We start from the raw sequence: 6,604 nt of genomic DNA on the forward strand, positions 1-6,604 counted from the left end.
GCAAAACGTCCGGTTAACACGAAGATCTGACGAAGGTCTTCTTCCTGGGAAACTCTTTTGCAGTTGCCATGGAATTCCATGCTCAGTCTGATGTTGCTGGTTTGACTTGAACTTGAGAATTCACTCAATAGTGCAGTCAGAACAGAACAGGCCAGAGTTTGCACAGTGGGATTGCCACTACTGCTCAACTGGCTGGCTTCATGAAAAATGCTCTTGCAGTCAACTGACTTATCTAGTGAGCCTCGTTTTACAATTACTGCTGCTGCTCAGAGAATCTGTTCCCGAACATACTTTTGGAGGTTGGGCCTCTGTAAGACGTAAGTTAAAAGGAATGTTCGCAGTGACTCAATGCTGCCCTTCTCCAAGAGAATCCACTCTCAGACCACTGCCTCCATGATGGCCGTGGCAGCTTGAAAGAGGACATAGTCCACCTTGCTTGTTTCCAAAATATGCTTGCCAACTGCAAATGGTGACTTTGATTTCCTAAATGATAAGAATATGTGCTCTGCATGCTGCCGTTGTTCATGGTTGACCATGGAAGGAGGTGCCGTGAGAACTTTGGCCGCATTCTCCAGCTGGGTGATCACTTCTGGGGGCCCAAATGCTGCTGCCATCATGGTCTCTCTCAAATCTTAATTTTTTTTTAAATTTAGAGTTTACAAAAGAACATAGGAGATTGTATTAAGTGTATCTAATTTCCTTTGTTTGAGTGAACATAACTATGTAGTTTAAGACCATTAAACGGAACAACTAAATTAAAAAACGTAAAGGCTAAATCATGTATTGATAATAATTAAGATAGATTTTTAACTACTAAGATACAGTGTGTCACCTCAAACGGATGTGTTCCAAAGCCTGAGGCTACCTGTTTGAAGCAGTATGTCTCCGTGTCTATTATTTTGAAGATGCTTTGCATGTGAAATCCAAAACCAGAAAGCACTGTAGTGAAGAAGAACATTTTATTTGGAGCAGAAGCTGACGGGATCAGGCTTCTAAAACCGGAAATGATTTGTCTGTTTCCTGTGATTTCCTCTCTCTTTTTATGTCCTGGTATTGTGAGATCAGTGATCTTCTGATTAAGAACTTGACACTTCGTGATCTTAAAGATGGGCACCTGAGAAGCTGTCTGATTTCTATGTTTTTCTCCCTAAGGAACCCTATTTATCTTAAATAAAAGTTACAGGGAAATAATGGTTTTATAATCTCTTTTGAGCATTATTTATAATATTAAAATCTTTATTGCAGTGACATCTATTTATATCTAATATAGGTGTTTTGGTTTTTTTTTCCTCAGGCCTATTTTGGTTTTTCCATGTATGCCTTGTGTTCATGAATCTATTTTTTACTTAGGTTTAAATGATGTGTTCTGGGTGTGTCTCTACCACAAGAGAGAATGGCGAGAGGTACACATACATGAATGGAAAAACCTTTACATAGTCTAAAATGTTATACAGTGGGGCCTTGACTTTCGAGTTTAACTCGTTCTGAGACCAAGCTCGTTAACTCAAATTACTCTATCAACTCAATGCAAAATATCGGCCGAGAGACAGCTGGTATCTCAAAAAACTCATTAGTCGGGACACTCGTAAGTCAAGGCCCCACTGTATTATATTTTGGTATATCACAGTTTTATTCTAGGAGATAATTGCTTTAATTTATACCATTCAGAAAACTTTAACTGTATGGATAGACCTATATACAAATACTAACAATTTATATTTACTCATTCAATGCATATGACTGTGCTTTAATATTTTTTGGGAACTTTAATTTTTATGTAACTTTATGCATATAATGAAATTTATATAACCACTATTAACAGTGGCAGTAAAAGACTGAAATAAGTGTACTAACGCTGCATCAATAAAAACTCTACACATGTCTTCCTCATATATATAAATTAAAATAAAAACACCCTAGATATTTAGTCAATACTTAGACAAATTTTACTTTTTGAAAGATATGGATAAATGGGGCCATATATTTATTTGCATTTTCTACTTAGAATTATAACTAATGTTTTAAACTATCTCTTGCACAAAGCAATAGAAAATTCACTGAAATGGAGATGAAGGTCTAGTCTTCTAATGGACTCTATTACAACAAATTTCTATCCTGACTTTACTCTTCAGACTATGTATAAATTCAAGATTTAAAAGTAAGCATCAGACTGGGAGAATGGGTTACAAAGGACAAACTAATAGTCAATATTTGTATTAAATAGAGACTCAGAAAGGTTTTATAATTATAAAATATTCCTAGCATACACATGGCTGACTATTACCACAGAAAATCCAAAATGAGCATATATCTATATGTGACTATAAATTCAGTATTTCTTACCTTAACTGGGCCTTCAACACTGCATACTCAGAAAGTTTTTATAAAATATTCCTAGCATACACATGGCTGACGATTACCACAGAGAATCCAAAACTGAGCATATATCTATATGTGACTGTAAATTCATTATTTCTTACCTTAACTGGGCCTTCAACACTGCTGATATTAGCTAGTCTAGCTTTACTGTCCACTCATCATTTCACCTCTGCTTTAAGCTGTGAAAAATTCTGATTCCATTTTCTTCACTCATCACCAATGGCCTTGCCTCAGAATTCCTAGGGGGAAAAAATAGCACAAGAGTTGCCATTAGAATGGCTAATTATTCATCTTCCAAACAAAAGTATAAACCTACTGGCATTTATATATTGTCTTTACTTTGTTCTCCCTAAACTATTAAGTGTTCTGCCAAAGAATAGATCATATCTGAACACCAGCCCCACCTGCCTTCTCACTAGCCTGCTCCGAGAAATACTATTTTCTCTCTTCTCCATATTCAGGATCTCCCTCCCTATGGGATCTTTACAGTCAATTATATTCTCATTTTCAAATCATACTAAAATAAATATAATGGGATTCCACACAACTGTCTCAGCCAAATATTTCTAATAATTTAAGGAAGAAATTACACCAATTTTCTACCATCTCTTACAGATAATAAACATAGTGGGTATACTTCCTAAATCATTGTATAAGGCCAGCTTTACCCTAATACCAAAAATAGATAGAGACTTACAATGAAAGAACTAGAGACCATTATTTCTCATGAACATAGATGCAAAAACATTCAACAATATATTACTCTACTAAATTCAACAATGTATACAAATATTTAAATACCACAACCAAGTGTAATTTATCCTAGGTATGCAGGGCAGTTTCAGTATTCTAAAAACAATATAATCTATCACATCAGCACGCTCAAGAAAGCATTGTTCATATCAATGGATGCAGGAAAAGCATCTGACAAAATCCAACACCCAATCATGACAGAAACTCTCAGTAAACTAAGAATAGAGGGAAACTTACTCAACTTGATTAAGAATACTTTGACAAAACTCTAGCTAATATCATACTTAATTGTGAGAAACGTTATACTAAAATCATGGTCAAACAAGTGTGTCTCCTCTCATCACCCCTTTTTAAAATTGTACAGAATGTCCTAGCTAATGCAAGAAGACAAGAAAAATAAATAAAAGGTATATTCATTGGGAATGAGCATATAAAATTGTCTTTGTTTGCAGACGACTTGATTGTCCACGTAGAAAAATCTATAAAAATTGACAAAAAATTCCCGTAACTCAATTATAGTAAAAGTTGTAGGAGGATATCAAAGTCATTAATTTTCCATATACCATCAATAAATAGGTAGAACTGAAGTTAAAAACACAATGACATTTATATTAGCAGCCTAAAAATTGAAATAGCATAAATTTAATAAATTATGTACAAGATCTATGTAAGTAAAATTTTGATAAGCTGATGCAAGAACTCAAGAAATAAACATATGGGGAGGTATTCCATATTTAAGTAAAAGGATGAGTCAATATTTTCAGGATCTCATTTCTTCCCACTTGATCTATAGATTCAATGCAATCTCAACCGAAATCCTAATAAGTTATTTTGTGGATATACTAACTCATTCTAAGATTTATTTGGAGAGGCAAAGTCCCAGGATAGCCAACACAATATGGACACAGAAGAACAAACTTACAGGATTTCCACAACAGGGCTTCAAGACTTACAATAAAACTAAAATAATAAGACAGTGAGCTATTGATATAAAAATAGACAAATTGATCAAAGGAACATAAGAAAGAGCCCATAAATATACTCAACTGACCTTTGACAAAAAAAAGCAAAGGAAATAAAATAGAACAAAAATGTGTTTTGAACAAATGGACCTCCACATGCAGATAAATGAATTTAGACCATAACTTACACTCACCAGAAAACTTAATTCAAAATGGGTCACAAACCACACTGTAAAATAAAAAAAAACTATAAAACTGCTAGAAGATAGAAAATCTAGATCTAGATCATAACTTACACTCACCAGAAAACTTAACTCAAAATGGGTCAAAAACCACAGTGTAAAATAAAATACTATAAAACTGCTAGAAGATAGAAAATCTAGATGACTTTGATGACATTTTAGATACAACACCAAAGACACCATATATGAAAGGCACAGCTGCTAGTAAGCTGGACTTCATTAAATTAAAATGTTCTGCTCTGCAATAGACAATGTCATGAGAATGAGAACACATAAGCCACAGACTTGCAGAATATATTTTAAAAAGACATCTGATAAATGAATGTTATATAAAATATACAAAAAAACACCACACCTAAAACTAAACAAGAAAGCAAATAACCCTACTAATGGCCAAATCTGCCCATCTATTGTGCCTCAGTGTTGGAGCACTGACCCAGGAACTAAGAGGTTACTGGTCAGGGCACATGCCTGGGATGCGGGCTCAATGCCCAGGAGGCAGCCTATGGATGTTTCTCTCTCTCTCTCTAAAATAAATAATAAATTGGCCAAATCTTTTAACAGACACCTCGCCAAATAAGTTATGTTGAGGTTAAATAAGCATGAAATAATGCTCCACATACTATGTCCTCAGGAAAAGGTAAGTTACAATAGCAAGATACCACTACACACCTATTAGAAAAGCCACAATCTTGAACACTGACATCACCAAATTCTGGTGAAGATGTGGAACAGAAACTTTCAATTATTGCTGGTGGAAATGCAAAATGGTACAGCCACTTTGGGGAACAGTTTGGTGGTGAGGTTTTTTTTATCCAAAAGTAAACATACTCCTAACATATGATCAAGCAATCATGCTATTTAATATTTTCCCAAAGGAGTTGAAAATCTATGTCCACACAAAAACCTACTCATTGATGTTTACTGCATCTTTACTGATAATTGCCCAAACTTGAAAACCAACAAAATAGTATTTAGTTGGGACTGGACTATATAAAAATATATTTAGTAGGGATTTGAATATATAAAAATATATAAATTCGTATACCTATACAAAGGGTGTTTTTCAGCAGTAAAAATAAGTGAGCTATCAAGCTATAAAAAGACATAAGGAAGGAATGCGTGTTACTAAGTGAAAGAAGCAATATGGAAAGTCTACATACTCTGTAAATCCAACTACAAGGCATTTTGGAAAAGGCAAAAGTATAGAGACAGTAAAAAAATTACTGGCTTCCAGTGGATAATGAGGGAGGGAGGGGTTAATAGGAAAAATGCAGAGGACTTTTTATAGAATTAAAAAATAATCTGTATGCAGCTAGAATGGTGGATACATGTCAATAAATTTGTCCAAACTCCTGGAATGTACACCACCAAGAATGAATCCTAATATAAACTATGGTCTCTTATTGATAATGATGTGTCAATGTAGTTTCATGAATTGTAATAAATGCATCACTCTGGTGAAGGAATATGTAAATGGTGAAGGCTATGCATGTGTGGGGGGCAGAGGGTGCATGTTAACCTCTGTACCTTTCCAGCTCAATTTTGCAGGAAACTAAAACTGCTCTAAAAAATAAAAGTATTTTAAAAATAGGAATATTCAACTGAAAATCGATGAAATAACTACGGAAGTAAACAACATCCTATATTTTAAAATACCAGAAAAATTTTATAATGATCCTCATAGAATAATCCATACATGTGGCACTTTCAGTATTCCTAATAAAAAATGTTAATGTACTATAGGCAATATTATAATATCCAAAATATAAGGTTTTTAAATTGTGTATTTTATTTACATAGTAATTATTTTGAACTCAAATTGTTTAACAAGGTTAGTAATATAAATTCAGCAGTTATTAAATACTGATTATCTAATAGTTTGCTATTGTTTTTATGAAATAAGGAAAGAATTATTCTAAATATCTTAAAATAATTATGTATTTTTAAAACAAAATTTTATGTATAAAATAAAATTTACACTCTGGATGTGTGAAAGGTATTATATCAAATATCAATACATTAAAAAAACAAATCACCTGAAGTTTGATTTCTGCTTATTTCCTCACAATTTGTGGTTTCACAGTTAGGGCAGCTCTCAATTGAGATGGCTCTCTCTCTGCTCCCTATGAAATCAGCAGGGCTCCCTCATGCTTTTGCATGTTAGCCGGTGTTTTCGGATCTCTTATCACTCACTAACCAAGAATGGCAGTGGTATGGAGCTGTCAGCTAGGGCACCTGTGTGTGCCTCTCGAGGCCTCTCCACAG

General features: G+C 34.0%; 1 pseudogene; it reads right to left on the reverse strand.

Moving 5' to 3' along the window:
- LOC102767576 overlaps positions 1-625 on the reverse strand; it is a 3,604-nt pseudogene extending 2,979 nt beyond the window's left edge.
- Positions 626-6,604: the final 5,979 nt, after the last annotated feature.

Source organism: Myotis davidii, unplaced genomic scaffold (assembly GCF_000327345.1).
Source record: "Myotis davidii unplaced genomic scaffold, ASM32734v1 scaffold1516, whole genome shotgun sequence".
In the NCBI taxonomy this organism is placed as follows: Eukaryota; Metazoa; Chordata; class Mammalia; order Chiroptera; family Vespertilionidae; genus Myotis; species Myotis davidii.